The following is a 12,752-nucleotide window of genomic DNA, read 5'->3' as shown; positions in this document are numbered from 1 at the left end:
AGGAGTGAATCCTAAATATATATGCATATACTCAATGTTATATAGAGATATATTAGATTGTATGCATGTAAGATTAGCTTATGTCTATTTCTAGATTTTCATCAGTTAATCTGCTTATTTATAATTACGTTGGTTCTTTGATCTGCCAATTTTTATAACTACAAATAACTCGTCTGGTTTATCTTTCATTTTTTTTTTTTTTTATATAATTCTGCATAGCATGTATATATCCGGCGGAAGTGAAGATTAAAGAATTCAACATTGATAATTTTGAAGATGTTGAATGTTCATTTATCCTTTTCTTGAAATTTGGAAGAATTTAACAACAGTGTTTATTTCTTCGCTTCTCAAGCAATTAGACAGGAAAGGACTAAATAAATTGATAAAACTCACTATGCCTCTCTGTCAATCTGACTCCATTTTTTTTTTCAAAGTGCATCTCCTTTGTGATGCAAGGTCACAGAGCAGTGCGAGGCAGGTTAAATGATTGCATTGTTTGTGGACCATTCTTTTATAGGCTTTTAGTCGATAAAAATAGTTGCTAAAGAATTTAAAAAAAAAAAAAATAGAACTTGGTAGGTGTAAGGCGACTTAAAGTGCTCTTGCATGCATGCGCATATGTACATTTATGTATTAAAAGTTGGTTCATTTTTTTACTATGATCCTAACGATGGCTTAAACAATAATGATTAAGGCAATGGTGCTGAACGTTTTGGTTTTGATTCTAGTTGATGGCACCTAAGTCATATTTTTTTTTTTAAACTTGTTAAAATCATTACTATACATTGGGTACAATATAATAATCAAGAGAATTAGTTCTATAATAATAAATACGAAATTTGCATGAATTAAAATATTTTATTTAAGCATATTTTACGACCAGGCAATGCAGGGATGGGGCTTGCTACTACGAGAAATAACAAGAAAGTATATTCTTAACTCTGTAGCCTGAGGCTTTAGAATTGTCAAAAATATGCTCAAAGGAATCACAAAAGAAAGTGTTCATTTAAATGTTTATCATGTCTTTACTTTTTGATGAATTTTTATGAGACCTGATTGTGTGTGTGTGTGTGTGTGTGTGTGTGTGTGTGTGTGCGTGTATATATATATATAAGACAAATTTGTTGTATTCCGAATTATACTGGGTTAGTATAATTCAGTAATTGTTTATATACCAATAAATTTAAGCCAAAAAAGAGAGATGACTTAAAAAGTAAGCTACAAAATTATTATATTTCATAATTGAGCATTCATATACTGTTTTAACAAAAACCAAGACTTCAAGAAATGGGCTGATAGCAACAAAAAAGTGTATTTCATTGTTAGTTACAATTGTTTCAAGACCATTTCAACAAATTCAAACAATATGTCGTTTGAAAATTTTCACAAGAACAACCTTTCTTCAGACTTATTAAATAAAAAACACTTTAACAATGAAACATTAAGGAAACGAAACATTTCCTTTATGAGGAATAGAAAACAAATGGGAACACTTTACCTCCGTCGCATCCTTTGTAAAGTATTTTTTTTTAATTTATATATCTACTTATATCCGTATCTTTGCAAAAAAAAAAAAAAAAAAAAAAAATTTTAAACTGAATATATTTTTAAAGATTTATATATCGACCTATTTTTGTATCTTTATTTTTTTTTTTAATAAAGATATGAAAATAGGTCGGTATATAAATCTTAAAAAAATATTTAGTTTAAAAATTTTTTTTTTTTTGCAAACAAAGATGCTCCCTATCTTGGGTTGAGCATATTGGGGAGCCAAATAACAAACTGCTGCTAGTGTAAAAAACAATGCTCTTTGTGTAAACAAATAGAACTAAGGCGATTGGACAATGTTTATAACATTGTAATTTCACAGCAGCCATCTCAGCAGCAGCCAAATAGCGTAATGGTGAGAAGCACTGACTGTCGCCTAGGTGGTCAAGTTTCAATCCTGGCTTGAGGCAGTTGCTGGTCCAGCCGCACTGATGAGCTGTGATACTTCTGAAGAAATTGTTCTTTAATATGATGATGTCATTTGCACAAAACTGATATTGTCATCAAACAATTTGATTTATCAAAACTAATTCATCTGTTTGTTTCCGACATTGATAAACCGGAAAACAGCGAAGGTGTACAATTATGAAGGTTGAGAACACCTTAATAACCTGCCCTATATCACCTTTCATCTGGGTTCTATATTTTCTTGTTTTGAGGGTGTTTTTAATCATTCGGCCACCACCCCTATCATTCATATATCTGTTTATATTATTATTGTAAATTAAATTCATCAAACGCAGGGGACATCTTAAGTGGACAAGCTCATACAGTAAATGCAGTATTATGACTAAAATGTCTAGTTTAAGAGAAGATTACATATCAGCATGATCCCTGACCACACCTCTAAATTTATTGGCCTTGTGTATAATTTGATAGAAGAAAATGTTATATAAAGTAAAGCAAATATCTCAGATATTTTTCATTCAAAATAACGAATGTGGAAAAAAATAATTTTATCATAATGAAAAAAATGAGATAAGGAAATAAGTATTAGTACCCAGATGTAAGTCTTGCAATAAGAGATAAAGGTTATCTCCCTTCCATTGGAAAATTTTCAATAGATTTAAAGAAAGTGTTACCGTTTTATACATTGTCAGGCAGTTTTTTTTTTTTTTACATAGGCATCACCACTTATCAAGGTCAAGAGGTCACTCGAGGATAAGGGTTAAAGAGTGTACAGTAGAAATTGGACAATATAGTAACCGTTAGTAATGGAAATTCGGTAAATTTGTTAAATTATATGGAATGGCTCATCAAAAACTTATTTACATTAGACTTGAAGACGACCATATTGTAGTCAGCAGGAAAACAGAAGACAATTCCATAAGCGTGCAGTTCTAAGAAAGAAGCTTTGTTCATGGAATCTACGTTTAGGTTTAGGCACAGATAAAGAGTGGGGGATATTATTGATAGTGTTTTCTGCTAGACGGGTGTTTCTTATGAAAATTTGGCGAGGGGGGAACATAGATTGGAGCTCAGTCGAGCACCTGCCATGAAAATAACGATAAAGCAGAGACAAACGCGCAACATCTCTTCTGTGAGAAAGAGGTTGCAGGGAAGAGAAAAGGACATCCCCTACGAGACTACGAAGTCTATTTTGAACTCTATCAAGGCAGGATAAGTCCTTTCTAGCAGCTCCTGCCCAGATGTGGCAACAGTACTCCATCCTTGGACGTACCTGGCTCTTATATAGATAGAGAATTGTATCAGCAGTGAGATATCTACTGGATCGATAGAAGGATCCCACCATTTTTCTAGCGGCCTTGGCAACAGATTTGATGTATGTGTTCCATTTCAGATCAGGAGTAAAGGTCAAACCCAGAAGCTTGTCAAAACATGAGGCCTCCCCAAGATGATTGAGAATATAAACGTCATTCTTGATCAATATAGCTTCATATGATTTAGAGTTAAGATGTGCTTGTTCAATTTGCATATTTAATATATGTAAATGTTTTTTAACCTAAGTATGACAAACTGAACAACATAGACAAAGCATCTTGTACAAAATGTTAATTCAAATTTAAGCGTGACAGATGGTCGGACTGACAGACAAAGCTTATTATAAAGATACATGGACACATCTAGTAAAATACAAAGCATTTAAGTAAACCAAAATAAAATAAAACGGATTTCTATTCTATTAATAGACAAAGGTATATTTCATTTATTTTATAAAGGTTTCGAGCACTCATGGAAAGAGTTTTATGTAAGTCGGCCATATTGTTTCTGTGTATGTCAACGAAGCTATTCAGAAAGAAATGTCATGAAAAAAGGAGACACCATTTAAGAAATGATAGGAATAAGTGAACCGAAAGAGAAAAAAAAATTATGTTAAATTCTTTCAAAAGGAAAGTTCATTTTTTTTTTTGTATGTAAGATACATTAGTAACGTATTCATTTCTAGCAACAATTTTTGCTTGAAGACAATATTACATTTTTCTACTGATATATATACACACACATACAATTAGAAAGATAAATATAAATGTCTTAATTTTGGAACTTATCAAGATAATAAAAAAAAATACTCAATATACTAGATAGAGCAATTAAAGATATAGGAAAACTTGATGATGAAAACTAAAATGAAATAAATTACAATATTCATGAATTCAAACAAGGAATTTTGGATGGATCAATAAATATTGTAATTTATCCAAATTTATTTTTCATCATCATTTTTTCCTATTTCTTATATGTATGTGAATATTTTGAAATATTCATCTTCTTTTGATTGAAAAATTTCGTTATTTTAGATATAACAACCACTGAATAAACTTTAAGAATATACACCTTTTTTACTCATGAACAAGAAAAAGTATGATTTAATATGAGACAAAACAGCTGCCTAAAATGTATAATAAAATGTTTTAAACAAAATACTCAAATTTATATATATATACTAATTATAAATAATAAATTAATAAAATATTAAAAAGATATTGTTTATAAATACAAAGATTTAGCGTTGGTGACTCTACATAAAAATTCAAAGATGGCATAACAAAAAGAAAACAATTGCAACTTCTCTTCCGATTTTCAGATTTTGTAATCATGTCCATATTCCTTCATTTTCTTTTAAAGTTGATGGGTTTCTTTTCTTTTGATGAGTAAGACCGGAATAAATTTAACATTTTACATAATTACATGAAAGATTCTGCAATTCGAAACAGACGCTGTCAAGAATTGAACATTTTTACATGCTTAAAGTAATAAACGGTAAGATGGACATCATCTTGTGATTTGGAATACAGACTTTTGTCATTTATTTGTATATGCTTTGAAGTTATATTGAGTTTCATAAATTAAAGGATTGGTATAAATAAAAGGTGAAATATAATTGAATAAGCATATTTTTAACACTACTCGCTAGTGTATTAATTTGCAATTTTTACATATCTTATTTTGAAACTATGCACTTTTGTTTTCTCCTACATTTTATATTTTTCTTCCAATAAACGGGAAATCTCTTAAAACTTAAATTTTAGTCATGTGACTTTATAAACAATATCTACAGACATTTTTGCTCATTTGCCTCTACTGCTATTCAAATTACAATTGAAAACTATAAAACTTCATTACAACTTGATTTAACAACAAAACATGGATAACGTTGATTACATGTCTTTATATTCTTCTTTGAGCCGTCATGTCTCCACACACTCATTTAACAGTTAATAAATCTCTAAGTATTCGTGCAACTTAAAAAAGAATATATATATATATATATATATATATATATATATATATATATAAGTATATTTGGGCAGCATTTTCTCCTTTATGCACGTTTCATTGAAAAGCAGGGACAATTCTTGTTTGTTTTTCTTACAATCCATTTTTTCTTTTTGACAGACTAGTTTCCGAACATTCTGTCTGAGTGTAAAAAACAATTTGCCGTATTCACAAACGTTTTCGACCTCCATACGTCGTCCTCAGGCGAGTAATGAAAAATAAAAAAATAAGGTAATGAATTCAATGGAAAGACAATAAAAATCGTTTAAAATATTTAAAAGCATTTAAGCATGCCATCCGCTTGATTAACAGTGTGAGACAGCTGAAGTGGCAGTGTTTTTTATTAGTATGTCTCTACATTCGGTTTTGAGGATGTCGTGTGGTGTGAGGTGCTGATAAATGGAGCTATTCGGGGGAGATAGGTGACATGTTAGTCGACGAGAGATGCTGGTTTGACTCATACCAATGACTCAAACCAGCATCTCTTGTCAACTATATATCAACTAATTATATACATAACAAAACACAAAGCAAGCTGGCAAATGTCAACTGATTACAAAAGGTATTTTTTGTCAGCAATATTTGTGTATGTCTCACACTGATGTACGCCTCCCAATTATTGAAGCCTTGTTAATCCGTATTAAAAACCCAACCATTAATCAAGCTCAATACAAAGCGGATGGCATGCTTAAATGCTTTTAAGTATTTTAAACGATTTTAATCGTTTTTCATTCAATTCATTACCTTATTTTTTATTATTTTTTATTACTCGCCTGAGGAGGACTTATTGAGGTTGAAAACGTTTGCGTTTTTACACTCAAACAGAATGTTCGGAAACTAGTCCGTCAAAAAGAAAATATGGATTGTAAGAGAAACAAACAAGAGTTGTCTCTTCTCTTCAATGAAACCTGCATATATATATATATATATATATATATATATATATATATATATATATATATATATTAGAATGCTGTCCTGCTTTGCCCAGTCATAAAATATTCTTAAATATGCTATTTTAATTTATGCAGATTTTGTATTTATTATTATAGAGCTAATTCTCTATTAACTATATTATTGTACCCAATATATAATAGTGATTATAAAGTTTTAAAAATTATGACTTCAGTGTCATCAGTTAAAATTAAAACATTTAGCGCTCCAGCATTATTCATTACCATCTGAGCTATTGAGAGATGAATATCAAAACTTTCAAAATAAACTGACATTAATCTATAAATGTATATTTGCGCATGCATAGATGAGCACTTTAAAACGATTTATGTCTGCCAATTTCCAATTTTGACCCCTTAGCAGCTATTTTTGCTGTTAAAAAAAACCCACAAAAATCTCGAATCTGTTCCATGAGCCCAAATCCCCTATATATCAAGTTTCAAGTCTGCACACCAAAAATTGACAGAGTAGTTATATATATATATATATATATATATATATATATATATATATATATATATATATATATATATGAGCAAAAATATTTGCTCATATATATATATATATATATGTGCAAAAATATTTGCATGCTTGTATGAGTAAATACACCTAATTTTGGAGGGGAGGGACGAGCATAAAATGAGTGTGTCTTCTCAGTGAAGTGATATAATATTAAAAGCTGTGTAATATATATATATATATATATAGCGTGTCCAGGGGTGATGAAAAAAATCCAATAAAGTGCTCGATCGTAGATGTGAGAGCTGAAGATACAATATTTATTATGACACTATATATATATATATTTAATAATGATAATATATATATATATATATATATATATATATATATATATATATATACTAGCAGTTCAGCCTGGCTTCAGTCGGGCCCTATGTACTGTTCATAACTTTATGTGCATATATATATATATATATATATTAAAAAGTTTGACTCGTGTCCAGGTAACCTACATCTAAAATTTCAAGTGTTTAGATCCAAAATTGGGGGATGAGTTTGGTAGAGTCTGCAAAGGTCAACTCTTTTAACTTTGACCTCTTAGCAGCCAAATTTTCGACCAAATACTGATTAAAACGCTTGCTGCATGTCTGAATACCCTTTATGTGAAATTTCAAATGTTTAGACCAAAAATTGGCTGAATCTTTTGAACTTTGACCCCTTAGCAGCGAAATATTTAGCCAAAAACTGAGTAAAAAGCTTGCCCTATGTCTAAATATACTTTATGTAAAATTTCAAATGTTTAGACCAGAAATTTGCTGAGTAGTTTGGTAGAGACCGCAAAGGTCAAAATATTTTTTAAAATTTTACCCCAATTTTGACCCTTTAACATTTATTGTTTTGGGCTCAAATCAAAAAGTTTGATCCATGTCCAAGTAACCTACATCTAAAATTTTAAGTGTTTACACCCAAAATTGGCGGAGGAGTTCAGCAGAGTTTTCAAAGCTCAAATTATTGAACTTTGACTCCATAAAAGCCAAATTTCTGGCCGAAAATCGATTAAAAAGATTTTCCCAAATCTCAATTCCCCTTATGTCAAATCTCGAGTTTGTAGACTGAAAATTTGCAGAGTAGTTTGGTAGGGAAATGTACACACACAGATAATTTCACTTATATATATATATATATATATATATATATATACACACACTAGCTGGACACCTGGAATTGCCTGGTCGTACAATATGCTTAAACATGATATTATAATTTATACAGATTGCTTATACATTATTATAGAATCAATCCTCTATTGAATATTATATATTACGAGGAATAATTTGCCCGGTGGACTAACTCGCAAAAAAAAATAAATGAATAAAAATAATAATAATATTGTCGTTCATCAAATTCTGTCTGTGTTTGTTTACAATATCACATCAGCTGATATTTGGGTTTGACTATAATACCCTGGAAAAGGCACTTCTGATTAATGTTTAGTCTTAAAATATGCAAACGAAGAAATGATTTGTGGCGACTTTAAATGGTACCTCTTCTTTTTTCGTAAATTGAACTCATTAATAAGAAAAAATTAAAATAAAATGGTGAGGTACACCCGGGCTTGAACAGGGGACCATTTGATCTGTAGTCAGAATACTCTATCACTGAGCTATATCTCCAGATGACAATAGAGTTCTTTTTTTAAGAAATGATTTGCTGAGAATTTAATCTTTCTTGATTTGCTATGAATTCCCTCTCTTGGCCGGTGTAAAGTAAAATTCTTTTTTTTTATCTATAAAAAAGAAAGACTATTTTTTTAGGATCAGATTTTTCGATACTAATCGGATAAATTTCTGTACAAAACTTATCTAAGAACACTGCCAGACATATAAATTACCTTTGTGTGAAATTTGTAAAAGATAGGTTCAGCCGTTTTGGAACTTATAAAAAAGGAACTCACACACACAAAGTGACTTTTATATAATAATCTATATATCAAATTCATAAAAATTCAGTTTATTTTAGCCTTGTGGATAAAAACTTACAACTGGCAAAAATTATAACGGTTTTTATGTATCGATTTCATACATATATATACATTATATATATATATATTATATATACCGTTGACTAAAATATCAATCATTCAATATGTCTGCGCCCACAAACACTGTTAAGTTAATAAATCTATACAATATTTACATCATTTATAAAGAATAAAATTAAATTGTAACGAATGTCATTTATCTATAAAAAAAAAAAAAAATTCATCATTTTGGCAATAAATATTGCATTTTGTGGAAAATATAATACATGATTATTCATTGATTAAAAAAAAATGGCTTCATTACATTCACGACAAATCCATTCATTATTCTCTGAGCTCTCCAGTAGCTAACATGTCTCCATCCACCCAACACAAGGATACATTTAAGAATTAATAAACATCTAAAAGTATTTATCCGATTTATAAAGAAACAAAACGGTACAGCTTCACCATCTTTTTTTTTTTTTTTGCATGAAACTATCCAGCTCTTAGTTATAAAATATAATCTGCATTAATTTTATTATCTTAGATAAATCCAGGCTGCAATTAGTATCGTATATATGTAACTGATTATTTCATAAAGTTATTTACCTCGAACATATATATATATTATAGAAATCATTCCAGACGAGGCTGAAGCCATTTTATGTAAATAAAGTAAACCAAAGATGCACTTTCTACTTTCCTTAAATAATTATATATATAACAAAACGCAAAGCAAGCTGGCAAATAGCAATTGTTTACAAAAGGTATTTTTTGTCAACAATATATTTGTATTTTAAGAATTGGTGTAATTTAACATTTCATTAGCAGGAAATTCACTAAAATTTATTTAAAAACAAAAAAAATCAATAAATGTAATCCTCAAGATGTATAATGTTTTAACATTAATATTAAAACAGAGATTTAACTTTTGCATATATGTATGTATGTTTTACAAGTGTGTGTGTGTGTGTTTTTTAGGAGTGGGAGATAATAGTGTGATATTTTCCATGTTTTGAAGTTGTTTCATATTCTTCCGTTCGTTGAGACAAAATAAATCTAGTTTGAAAAACTAAAAACAACTTAAGATATAAAACAACCCAACATAGATTATGTATGCAATGTTTACATAATTATATTTCTATGTAAATAGTAGTTATTGGTTAATAATTAAACCACAAAATATTATTTATGTGGACTTGAAACTTTAAAAAACAAAATGCATTCACATAGAAAAACTAAAGATGCTGCATATATATATATATATATATATATATATATATATATATATATATATATATAAGATGGTAAATAAATTGTCCACACATTGCTCTATAGCAAACTCTTGCTTTAACTTTTTCACAAAATTGTTAACATGTATTGAGTATTGTGTCATGATCAGCAAATGTAATTGTTCGTTCAGTTTTAACACTTGTTACTTTCAGTTGATAAAAATGGACGCTTCACTTGCACAATGCACCAGAGAAGAACAACATGCTGTGGTCCAATTTTTGTGGTTCACCGGGGCAGAAATTCATAAAAATCTCTTAGCACAATATGGAAACAATGCACAATATTGAAATGGACGGTATATGAGTGGATTGAGAAGTTTAAAACTAGCCGGACTAGTGTGAAACCTGCAGAAGGAGCACGACGAAGACCAGTGAAGAAGACTGCGAGCTCAACAAATGATATTGGCAAATCGATGCATTACCATTGGTGAGATAGCAATCTTTGCACATCAGTTTTGGCTTTGCTCAAGAAATCATTCATGAATTCTTACAATAAAGTTGCTGCAAGGTGGGTTCTAAGACGGTTTAGAAAAGAGCATAAACATGGACGTGTGGAGATCTACCAAACGTTACACCATTGAAGGTGACGAATTTTCAAGTCGAATAGTCATTGGAGATGAATCATATGTTCATCACTACAGTCAAAGTTTTGAGTGGAAACATCCCTTCTACCAGTAAAGAAAAAATTCAAGAGTCAGCTTTCTGCAGGAAAGGTTATGCTAACCATTTTTTTGGGATTCTGAAGGGCCTATTTTAGCAGATTTCCTGGAAAAGGGGAGTACAATCAATCGTGCAAGGTCTTGTAATTTGCTAGTCATGTGCCTCAAGCCTGCAATTCACACCAAATGCCGAGGATTACAGTCGAAGGAGATTTTGCTACAGCATGACAATACATGCTCATATGTTGTCGGAGCAACTATTGAAACATTAACAAACTGGGTTTTGAGGTATTGGAGCATTCTACATGCAGCCCAGATCTTGCTTCTTCCGACTATCATCTCTTTGCTCCACTCAAAGATGCATTATGAGGTCATAAATTTTCTTTTAATGAAGCAATGCAAAAAACGGTGCAATAATGGTTGTGTGACCAGCCAAAGACTTTCTTCTCACATGTCATTCATAAGCGTGTATACCGTTGGGACAAATGCAGCAAAATGGGTGGAGATTATGTAGGAAAATGAAGTGTTTTGTGTTTTTAAAATAAACAAAAACATTTTTTTAAAAAGTGCGGATAATTTTTCATTTGCTCTAATATAGATATTTCAGTAAAAATATATTTTCTCATAATATATACCAATCCTTATTTAAGAAGTTCAATGTAATTACAGAGCAATATAGTGAATAAATGACAAAACTATATTCCAAAATTCATGATGTTGACCATCTTATAATTTATTCCTTTAATTCAGTTGACATTTCCAATTCTTGACAGTATCTGTTTTGTAGCGCAAAATCAATCACTTAATTATTATATCAATCAATGAATCTATTATGCCCTTAACTCATCAGAAGAAATAGCAACAATCAATTTATATCAAAAGGAAATAAAGTGGTATTTGACATGATTAAAATCTGAAAATTGGAAGAGAAGCTGCAAATACCTTTAATATGTTTCCATTACGCCATTTTGAATTTTGTGCTACAAAACAGATACTGGCAAGAATTGTAAATATCAACTGAATTAAAGGAATAAATAATAAGATGGTCAACATCATGAATTTTGGAATATAGTTTTTTGTCATTTATTCAGTATATATCTCCACCTATGATCTCCTATGATTTTATATTCATCTCCATGTTTTATTTTAATTTTCATTTTAGCATTCAACATTTCCTTCCTCATGTATCATAAGCTTGATGTTACTTGATGGTAAACAATTGGACTGTACTGGAAAATCTAACATTAAAATAATCACTCCTATTCTACAAGACAAAAAAGTTTCACAAACCAGAAATGCATCTACAATCTTCTCATTTGGGGTTTGTCTCAAAATAAATATAGCAGCATGATCCTTTGCTCGGGCATAAAATCAAATTGCTTTTCCTATATGCTGATTAAAAAACAACCTATTTGGCCTTAAAATGACCCTAGAATGGTTAAGTTCATTAAAAACCAAACAAATCTATTTTGCTAATCAATTTAATGAAGGTTTTTCTCTAAGCATACCTAAAAGAATAATGATTGTTGGAACTTTTCATTTTTGAAACCTAATTTAAATACCATATTAAATCTTTGACTTCTTGTAGTTAAAGCTCTAGTCTTTCTTTAAAAAAATATTGAGCTTATTTTTGTCGTGGTAAACTGAACTAAATTAATTTAGATAGTTCCTAGGCAGATTTCCTTATTATAAGTATAAAAAATTATTTTATATAGTTTATTCTTGTAGATGTATAACAATAATAATACTGCAGTTCCAACCATTAGTGCATTCATAAATTTTTAATCTTTCTTTATTCAGGAAAAGAAATATTAAGGTTTTATGAATATACTTCTGAGGATCAGAAACTTCATAAAACTGGAACAACATGTTAAGTTGAATCACATTTATTATGTAGTTTTTTTTTTTTTATGAGGCTCTATCTGAACAGCTATTGAGCCCTTTGTGCGACTATCTAATTTTGGAAAGCTAATTTTCCAGTGTGCGCATTTATCCTTGTGAGCAAGGAGGAAATAGTTTTTTTGTTTTTTTTACTATTATAACAGAAAATTACTTTTATGTACGACGTTCAGTTAT

The 12,752-nt window shown here is 29.9% G+C and overlaps 1 protein-coding gene across 3 annotated transcripts in view; it reads right to left on the bottom strand.

Annotated features, from left to right (window-relative positions):
• The window catches only part of LOC145254440 (coronin-7-like), a 398,384-nt gene that overhangs the window by 183,764 nt on the left and 201,868 nt on the right, over positions 1-12,752 (bottom strand). The gene's annotated exons all lie outside the window — the stretch shown is intronic.

This window comes from Euprymna scolopes, chromosome 3, assembly GCF_053919585.1.
Source record: "Euprymna scolopes isolate OS-2025 chromosome 3, ASM5391958v1, whole genome shotgun sequence".
NCBI lineage: Eukaryota > Metazoa > Mollusca > Cephalopoda > Sepiida > Sepiolidae > Euprymna > Euprymna scolopes.
Note: the sequence above shows the minus strand (reverse complement) of the source record. Positions and strands in the feature narration are given on the sequence as shown.